Raw genomic sequence first — 10,873 nt, forward strand, 5'->3', positions numbered from 1 at the left:
GAGTACTAAGAGAGATTTCAGTAACTCTTTTACTCAACTGACCCACTTGTGCCTCCAAATTTCTGATGGAGGACCTTGTTTTAGTCATGAAACTGAGAGTGGTCTTAGACAGATCAGAGACTATGGTTGCTAAGTCAGAGAGGCTCTGCTTAGAATTCTCTGTCTGTTGCTGAGAAGATGATGGAAAAGGCTTGCTATTGCTAAACCTATTTCTCCCACCATTATTATTATTGAAGCCTTGTTGAGGCTTCTGTTGATCCTTCCATGAAAGATTAGGATGATTCCTCCATGAAGGACTGTAAGTGTTTCCATAGGATTCTCCCATGTAATTCACTTCTTCCATTCCAGGATTCTCAGGGTCATAAGCTTCTCCTTCAGAGGAGGCTTCTTTAGTACTGCCGGATGCAGCTTGTAATCCAGTCAGATTCTGAGAAATCATATTGACTTGTTGAGTCAATATTTTATTCTGCCAATATGGCATTCAGAGTATCAATCTCCAGAACTCCTTTCTTCTGAGTTATCCCATTATTCACAGGATTTCTTTCAGAAGTGTACATGAACTGGTTATTTACAACCATTTCAATAAGTTACTGGGCTTCTGTAGGCATTTTCTTCAGATGAAAAGATCCACCAGCAGAGTGATCCAATGACATCTTGGACAATTCAGACAGACCATCATAGGATATACATAAGATGCTCCATTCTGAAAGTATGTCACAATGACACCTTCTGATCAATAGCTTGTATCTTTCCCAAGCTTCATAGAGGGATTCACCTTCCTTCTGTCTGAAGGTTTGGACTTCCACTTTAAGCTTACTCAACTTTTGAGGTGGAAAGAATTTGCCCAAGAAAGCATTGACCAACTTTTCCCAAGAGTTCAGGCTTTCTTAAGGTTGTGAGTCCAACCATGTCCTAGCTCTATCTCTTACAGCAAAAGGGAAAAGCATAAGTCTGTAGACCTCAGGATTAACCCTATTGGTCTTAACAGTGTCACAGATTTGTAAGAATTCAGCTAAGAACTGATGAGGATCTTCCAATGGAAGTCCATAAAACTTGCAATTCTTCTGCATTAGAGAAACTAATTGAGGCTTAAGCTCAAAGTTGTTTGGTCCAATTGCAGGAATTGAGATGCTTCCTCCATAGAAGTCGGAAGTTAGTGCAGTAAAGTCACCAAGCATCTTCCTTGCATCTCCACCATTGTTGTTGGGTTCGGCTGCCATGTCTTCTTCTTTTTCAAAAATTTCTGTAAGGTCCTCTCCAGAGTGTTGTGCTTTAGCTTCTCTTAGCTTCCTCTTCAGAGTCCTTTCAGGTTCAGGATCAACTTTAACAAGAATGTCTTTATCCTTGTTCCTACTTATATGAAAAAGAAGAGAACAGAAAAGAAGAGGAATCCTCTATGTCACAGTATAGAGATTCCTTTATGTGAGTAGAAGAATAGAAGGATGAGGTAGAGAGGGAATAAGAAGAATTCGAATACAGAGAGAGGGAGAGGGTTCGAATTATGAGTAGAAGAAAAGTGTTAGTAAATAAATAAATAAATAAATAGAAAGAGATGAGAGAGAGAGTGAATTTGAATATTAATTAAAAGAAAAGAGAAAATTTTTTGTTTTTATTTTAATTATTGGTTAGTATTTGAAAATATTAAAAGAAATAAAATTAGAATTTAAAACAATTAGTTAATTAAAAAGATTTTTGAAAAAGTTGTTAGTGATTTTCGAAAATTAGAGAGAAAAAGGTAGTTAGGTGGTTTTGAAAAAGATAAGAAAAATTAAAACAAACAAAAAGTCAAGTAGTTAATTGAAAAAGATTTGAAAATAAATTTTGAAAAGATAAGAAGTTAGAAAAAGATTTTGAAATTAAAATTTTGAAAAAGATATGATTTGAAATTTATTTTGAAAAAGATTTGAAAAAGAAATTAAAAAGATTTAATTTTTAAAATTAAAGTTGATGACTTGACTAACAAGAAACTAAAAGATATGATTCTAGAATTTAAAGATTGAACTTTTCTTAATAAGAAAGTAACAAACTTGAAATTTTTGAATCAAAACATTAAATGTTAGCAAAGTTTTCGAAAATATGAAGTAAAAATAAGAAAAAGATTTTGAAAATTTATTTTGAAGAATTTTCGAAAAACATGAAAGAAAATTGAAAAATATTTGATTTTGAAAAAGATTTGAAAAGATAGAATTTTTAAATAGAAATTTTGACTTGACTAATAAGAAACAACTAAATTTTAAAAAAAATTTTGACCAAGTCAACCCAAAATTTCGAAATTTATGAGACAAAAAAGGAAAAGATATTTTTTTATTTTTAAATTTTTAATGAGGAGAGAGAAAAACAACAAAATGACACAACATAAAAATTTAAGATCAAAACAAATAATGCATGCAAGAACACTTTGAATGTCAAGATGAACACCAAGAACACTTTGAAGATCATGATGAACATCAAGAACATATTTTTGAGAATTTTTAAGAAAAGAAAGACATGCAAGACACCAAACTTAGAAATTTTTAATGTTTAGACACTATGAATTCGAAAATGCATATGAAAAACAAGAAAAGACACAAAACAAGAAAATTTAAAGATCAAACGAGGAAAATTATCAAGAACAACTTGAAGATCAATGAAGAACATCATGCATATATTTTCAAAAATTAAAGAAAAATTAAAACATGTAAGTGACACTAAACTTAAAATTTGACACAAGACTCAAACAAAAAACACAAGATTTTTTTTGTTTTTATGATTTTATTAATTTTTTTGTATATTTTTCGAAATTATTTTGGAAAAAGAAAATAAAAAAATTCAAAATTTTTAATAAGGATTCCAGGATTCATGCAGTGTTAGTCTAAAGCTCCAGTCCAAAAGATTAGACATGGCCAAATGGCCAGCCAAGCTTTAGCACAGAATTTTAAATGAGAATCCAAAGGCTCATCAATGTTATTCTAAAGCTTCGGTCCAAAAGAATTAGACATGGCCAAATGGCCAGCCAAGCTTTAACATAACACATACAAGCATGTCCTTTCTACAATGGAAAGTGGAAACCTCAGTCCAAAAGATTAGACATGGCTTAACAGCTAGCCAGGTTTCAACACATCTCATGAAGCTCTAGAATTCATTCTTAAAAATTTTTGAATGATTTTTTTCGAAAATTAAATATTTTTTTTTGAAATTAAAACTAAAAAATCTTAAACATAAAATAAAATTACCCAATCTAAGCAACAAGATGAACCGTCAGTTGTTCAAACTCGAACAATCAGTGGCAACGGCACCAAAAACTTGGTGCACGAAATCGTGATCACACTTTTCACAACTCCGCACAACTAACCAGCAAGTGCACTGAATCGTCCAAGTAATACCTTACGTGAGTAAGGGTCGATCCACGGAGATTGTCGGCTTGAAGCAAGCTATGGTCATCCTGTAAATCTTAGTCACGCGGATTCAAATGGTTATAAGGTTTTGATAATTAAAAGATAAATAAAACATAAAATAAAATAAAGATATTTATGTAATTCATTGGTGGGAATTTCAGATAAGGGTTTGGAGATGCTTTGTTGCTTCTGAACCTCTGCTTTTCTATTGTCTTCTTCCAATCATGCGTGCTCCTTTCCATGGCAAGCTGTATGATCCTCTCGAATGAAAAATACCAGGTACAATCTCTGCACGGCTAATCAACTGTCGGATTTCTCGTCTCGGATGAAAAATACCAGGTACAGCTACCGCACGGCTAATCATCTGTTGGTTCTCACTAGCATCGGAATAGGATCTCTCTATCCTTTTGCACACTGTCACTGCGCCCAACATTCGCAAGTTTGAAGCTCGTCATAGTCATCCCTTCCCAGATCCTACTCGGAATACCACAGACAAGGTTTAGACTTTTCGGATCTCAGGAATGCCTGCCAATTGGTTCTAGCCTATACCACGAAGGTACTAATCTCACGGACTCAGTCCGTGTATTAGATACCCAAGAGAATATACTCCGGCTGTCGTCCAATGACTACGTTGAACATCATGTAGACCGCTTGTGGTTGTCAGGCACGCGGATCTTGGCTAAGCGAGTAACGAAGATAGTGGGTGATTGTCACGGGTCACCCCTTAATTCTAACTTAACTGAATTAAGTATGAGAGTATATCTTGGAGAATAAATAGGCGTGAATTGAAAGAAAAACAATAGTACTGGCATTAATTCATGAAGAACAGTAGAGCTCCTCACCTAAATCTATGAGGTGTAGAAACTCCACCGTAGAAAATACATAAGAGAAAAGAGGTCTAGGCATGGCCGAATGACCAACCTCCCAAATGTAACATAAAAGTCTCCAAGTTCATAAAAAGTTTGATTACAATAGTAAAAAGTGCTATTTATACTAAACTAGTTACTAGGGTTTACAGAAATAAGTAACTAAGTGCAGATAGTGCAGAAATTCACTCCCGGGGCCCACTTGGTGTGTGCTTGGACTGAGCATTAAAACTTTTACGTGCATAGGCCATTCTTGGAGTTAAACGCCAGCATGGTGCCAGTTTGGGCGTTTAACTCCAGTTTTGGTGCCAGTTCTGGCGTTTTACGCCAGAAAATTTTTGGCTGGCGTTTAATGCCAGTTTGGGCCATCAAATCTTGGGCAAAGTATAGACTATTATATATTGCTAGAAAGCCCAAGATGTCTAATTTTCAATGCAATTAAGAGCGTGCCAATTGGGTATCTATAACTCCAGAAAATCCACCTTGAGTGCAGGAGGGTCAGAATCCAACAGCATCTGCAGTCCTTTCTCAGCCTCTAAATCAGATTTTTGCTCAGATCCCTCAATTTCAGCCAGAAAATACCTAAAATTACAGAAAAATACAAAAACTCATAGTAAGGGCCAGAAATGTAATTTTTGCATTAAAACTAATAAAAATATAATAAAAAGTAACTAAAACATACTAAAATCTATGTAAAAATAATGCCAAAAAGGGTATAAATTATCCGCTCATCAATAGCCAGGCAGACGGCTAGCTTGTTGGAAGCTCGTTTCATCAGGAAACTAGACTACTCAACATGGCTCTCGAATGTGGTGCTTATAAGAAAAGAAAACAAGAAGTGGAGGAAGTGCATTGACTACTTAGATCTTAATACGGCGTGTCCCAAAGATTCATTCCCCCTTCCCAACATCTATGCCCTGGTAGATGTGGTAGCGAGATACCAATTTCTGAGCTTCATGAACACGTACTCGGGATACAACCAGATCCCGATGCACCGTCCTGACGAGGAAAAAATGGCATTCATAATGCCATCAGGGACATAATGCTACAAGGTTATGCTATTTGGGCTGAAGAATGCGGGGGCCACCTATCTAAGGTTAATGAACAGAGTCTTTAAGAATCATATTGGTAGGTTGGTGGAGGTATACATTGATGGTATACTAGTAAAGATGACCGAGCCAAGCAGCTTAGTTGCCGATCTGGAGGTTATTTTCGGGTCACTTCAAAAACACAATATGAGACTGAAGCCTCTAAAATATGCATTTGCCATGGACTCAGGAAAGTTCTTGGGATTTATGATCACACAAAGAGAAGTTGAGGCCAACCCGGATAAATGTGAAGCCACCCTCCGAATGACAAACCTTGGTCGTGTCAAGGACATCCAAAGACTGGCAGGGACGCTCACGGCTCTGTCACGTTTCCTCAGTGCCTTGGCAGCAAAGCCTCTACCCTTCTTCAACCTAATGAAGAAAGGGATTACCTTCGAATGGACCCCAGCTTATGAAGAAGCTTTCAATCACTTCAAGAGGATTCTGTCGGAACCTATAGTGCTGAGTAAACCGAAAGAAAGGGGGGACTCTATACCTCTATCTGGCGGTGACAGAGGAGGCCATGTGATGAGCGGATAATTTATACGCTTTTTGGCACTATTTTTAGTATGTTTTTAGTAGAATCTGGTTACTTTTAGGGATGTTTTCATTAGTTTTTATGTTAAATTCATATTTCTGGACTTTACTATGAGTTTGTATGTTTTTCTGTGATTTCAGATATTTTCTGGCTGAAATTGAGGGACTTGAGCAAAAATCAGATTCAGAGGTTGAAGAAGGACTGCTGATGCTGATGGATTCTGACCTCCCTGCACTCAAAGTGGATTTTCTGGAGCTACAGAACTCAAAATGGCGCGCGTCTAATTGCGTTGGAAAGTAGACATCCAGGGCTTTCCATAAATGTATAATAGTCCATACTTTGGCCGAGTTTAGATGACATAAAAGGGCGTTGAACGCCAGTTCTATGCTGCTGTCTGGAGTTAAACGCCAGAAACAAGTCACAAAGCAGAGTTGAACGCCAGAAATACGTTACAACCTGGCGTTCAACTCCAGAAAGAGCTTCTGCACGTGTAACATTCAATCTCAGCCCAAGCACACACCAAGTGGGCCCCGGAAGTGGATTTATGCATCAATTACTTACTTTTGTATACCCTAGTAACTAGTTTAGTATAAATAGGACCTTTTACTATTGTATTAGACATCTTCGGATCATCCTGGATTGTAATTTTGATCCTGTGATCTCGTTTTGGGGGCTGGCCTCTTGGCCATGCCTGGACCTTCATCACTTATGTATTTTCAACGGTAGAGTTTCTACACTCCATAGATTAAGGTGTGGAGCTCTGCTGTTCCTCAAAGATTAATGCAAAGTACTACTGTTTTTCTATTCAATTCAACTTATTCCGCTTCTAAGATATTCATTCGCACTCCAACCTGAATATGATGAACGTGACAATCATCATCATTCCTTATGAACGCGTGCCTGACAACCACTTCCGTTCTACCTTAGATTGAATGAGTATCTCTTAGATCTCTTAATCAGAATCTTCGTGGTGTAAGCTAGATTGATGGCGGCATTCATGAGAATCCGAAAATTCTAAACCTTGTCTGTGGTATTCCGAGTAGGATTCAGGGATTGAATGACTGTGACGAGCTTCAAATTCGCGAGTGCTGGGCGTAGTGACAGACGCAAAAGGAGGGTGAATCCTATTCCAGTATGATCGAGAACCTCAGATGATTAGCCGTGCTGTGACAGAGTATTTGGGCCATTTTCACAAGAGGATGGGATGTAGCCATTGACAACGGTGATGCCCTTACATAAAGCCAGCCATGGAAAGGAGTAGGATTGATTGAATGAAGACAGCAAGAAAGCAGAGATTCAGAGGAACGAAAGCATCTCTATACGCTTATCTGAAATTCTCACCAATGAATTACATAAGTGTTTCTATCCTTGTTTTATGTTTACTTATTATTTAATTTCGAAAACTCCATAACTATTTTATATCCGCCTGACTGAGATTTACAAGGTGACCATAGCTTGCTTCATACCAACAATCTCCGTGGGATCGACCCTTACTCACGTAAGGTTTATTACTTGGACGACCCAGTGCACTTGCTGGTTAGTTGTATCGAAGTTGTGAATGAAAAACGATTTATTAAGACGTGTGTACAGAGTTTCTGGCACCGTTGCCGGGGATTGTTCGAGTTTGGACAACTGACGGTTCATCTTGTTGCTCAAATTGGGTAACTTTCTTTCCGTTTTCTTTTCAAAAAAATTTTTCAAAAATCTTTCAAAAATTTCTCCTTTGTTTTCGAAAAAAATTTTAAAATAAAAATGTTTTCAAAAATATATTTTTCTTCAGAATTTTTACGAATGAATTCTAGCGTTTCATGTAGCATGTTGAAGCCTGGCTGGCTGTAGAGCCATGTCTAAATTCTTTTGGACTGAGGTTTTGGCTTAAAATTGAATGAATTACTCTCATGTTACATACTAAAGCTTGGCTGGCTATTAAGCCATGCCTGACCTTTTGATTGGAGCTTTAGACTAAAGAGCATAAGATTCCTGGAATTCATATTAAAATTTTGGAATCCTTATTTTTCTTTTTCAAAATGATTTTCGAAAAAATTAAAAGAAAATACAAAAAAAAATCATAAAATCATAAAAATCAAAAAAATATTTCATGTTTCTTGTTTGAGTCTTGAGTCAAGTTGAAAGTTTGGTGTCAATTGCATATTCATCTTGCATTTTTCGAAAAATTCATGCATTCATGGTGTTCTTCATGATCTTCAAGTTGTTCTTGGTAAGTCTTCTTGTTTGATCTTGATGTTTTCTTGTTTTGCATCTTTTCTTATTTTTCATGTGCATTTTTGCATTCATAGTGTCTAAACATGAAAGATTTCTAAGTTTGGTGTCTTGCATGTTTTCTTTGCATATAAAAATTTTTAAAAATAAGTCTTGATGTTCATCATGACATTCAAAGTGTTCTTGGTGTTCATCTTGACATTCATAGTGTTCTTGCATTCATCACATACTTTGATCCATAACTTTCATGCATTGCATCATTTTTCATGTTTTTCCCTCTCATCATAAAAAAAATATTCAAAAATCAAAAAAATATCTTTCCCTTTTTCAATCATAAATTTCAAAAATTTGAGTTCACTTTTTCAAAACTTTTTAAAATATAGTTGTTTTTATGAGTCAAATCAAATTTTCAATTTAAAAATCTTATCTTTTCCAAAATCTTTTTCAAAAATCAAATCTTTTTCATTTTTCTTATTTATTTTCGAAAATTTAAAAAAATATTTTTCAAAAATCTTTTCTTATCTTTATCTCCTAATTTTCGAAAATAACATCATCAATTAATGTTTGGATTCAAAAATTTCAAGTTTGTTACTTGCTTGTTAAGAAAGATTCAAACTGAGTTCTAGAATCATAACTTGTGATTTCTTGTGAATCAAGTCATTAATTGTGATTTTAAAAATCAAATCTTTTTCAAAAACTAATTTCAATCATATCTTTTCAAAAATATCTTCTTATCTTATCTTTTTCAAAATTTGATTTTAAAATATCTTTTCTAACTTCTTATCTTCTTATCTTTTCAAAATTGATTTTCAAATTTGTTTCAACTAACTAACTAACTTGTTGTTTGTTTCTTATCTTTTTCAAAACTACCTAACTAACTCCCTCTCTCTCTAATTTTCGAAAATACCTTCCCTCTTTTTCAAAATTTCTTTTTAATTAACTAATTATTTTAATTTTTGATTTTTATTTTCAAAAAATTACTAACCTTTTTCAAAAACTATTTTCGAAAATCACTAACTCTTTTTCAAAAATTATTTTCAAAAATTCTCTCTCTCTCTTTTATCTCCTTCTATTTATTTATTCATCTACTCACACAGGGACCTCTATACTGTGGTAAAAAGAACCCCTATTATTATTATTTTTCTGTTCCTCTTTTTCATATGAGCAAGAGCCAGGACAAGAACATTCTTGTTGAAGCAGATCCAGAACCTGAAAGGACTCTGAAGAGGAAACTAAGAGAAGCTAAATTACAACAATCCAGCAAGCACCTTTCAGAAATTTTCGAACAGGAAGAGGAGATGGCAGCCGAAAATAATAATAATGCAAGGAGGATACTTGGTGACTTTACTGCACCTAGTTCCAATTTACATGGAAGAAGCATCTCCATTTCTGCCATCGGAGCAAACAATTTTGAGCTGAAACCTCAACTAGTTTCTCTGATGCAGCAGAACTGCAAGTTTCATGGACTTCCATCTGAAGATCCTTTTCAGTTCTTAACTGAATTCTTGCAAATATGTGATACTGTTAAGACTAATGGAGTAGATTCTGAAGTCTACAGGCTCATGCTTTTCCCTTTTGCTGTAAGAGACAGAGCTAGAGTATGGTTGGACTCTCAACCTAAGGATAGCCTGAACTCTTGGGATAAGCTGGTCAAGGCTTTCTTAGCTAAGTTCTTTCCTCCTCAAAAGCTGAGTAAGCTTAGAGTGGATGTTCAGACCTTCAGACAAAAAGAATGTGAATCCCTCTATGAAGCTTGGGAGAGATACAAAGGACTGACCAAAAAGTGTCCTTCTGACATGCTTTCAGAATGGACCATCCTGGATATATTCTATGATGGTCTGTCTGAATTAGCTAAGATGTCATTGGATACTTCTGCAGGTGGATCCATTCACCTAAAGAAAACACCTGCAGAAGCTCAAGAACTCATTGACATGGTTGCTAATAACCAGTTTATGTACACTTCTGAGAGGAATCCTGTGAGTAATGGGACGCCTATGAAGAAGGGAGTTCTTGAAATTGATACTCTGAATGCCATATTGGCTCAGAATAAAATATTGACTCAGCAAGTCAATATGATTTCTCAGAGTCTTAATGGAATGCAAGCTGCATCCAACAGTACTCAAGAGGCATCTTCTGAAGAAGAAGCTTATGATCCAGAGAACCCTGCAATAGCAGAGATAAATTACTTAGGTGAACCTTATGGAAACACCTATAACTCATCATGGAGAAATCATCTAAATTTCTCAGGGAAGGATCAACAAAAGCCTCAACAAGGCTTTAATAATGGTGGAAGAAATAGGTTTAGCAATAGCAAGCCTTTTCCATCATCCACTCAGCAACAGACAGAGAACTCTGAACAAAATACCTCTAATTTAGCAAACTTAGTCTCTGATCTATCTAAGGCCACTGTGAGTTTCATGAATGAAACAAGGTTATCCATTAGAAATTTGGAAGCACAAGTGGGGTAGCTGAGTAAAAGGATCACTGAAATCCCTCCTAGTACTCTCCCAAGCAATACAGAAGAAAATCCAAAAGGAGAGTGCAAGGCCATTGAATTAATCACCATGGCCGAACCTGTAAGGGAAGGAGAGGACGTGAATCCCAAGGAGGAAGACCTCCTGGGACGTCCAGTGATCAATAAGGAGTTTCCCTCTGAGGAACCAAAGGAATCTGAGGCTCATCCAGAGACCATAGAGATTCCATTAAACCTCCTTATGCCATTCATGAGCTCTGATGAGTATTCCTCTTCTGAAGAGAATGAGGATGTTACTGAGGAGCAAGTCACCA

At 35.9% G+C, this 10,873-nt stretch overlaps 1 non-coding gene across 1 annotated transcript; it reads right to left on the bottom strand.

The window, feature by feature from the left end:
• Positions 1 to 9,780: 9,780 nt before the first annotated feature.
• Positions 9,781 to 9,888, bottom strand: LOC148547800 (small nucleolar RNA R71). Its single transcript, XR_015897590.1, has one exon. It is a non-coding gene; the product is annotated as a small nucleolar RNA R71 (small nucleolar RNA).
• Positions 9,889 to 10,873: the final 985 nt, after the last annotated feature.

This window comes from Arachis ipaensis, chromosome B8, assembly GCF_059453495.1.
Source record: "Arachis ipaensis isolate K30076 ecotype BB chromosome B8, ASM5945349v1, whole genome shotgun sequence".
Classification (NCBI taxonomy): Eukaryota; Viridiplantae; Streptophyta; class Magnoliopsida; order Fabales; family Fabaceae; genus Arachis; species Arachis ipaensis.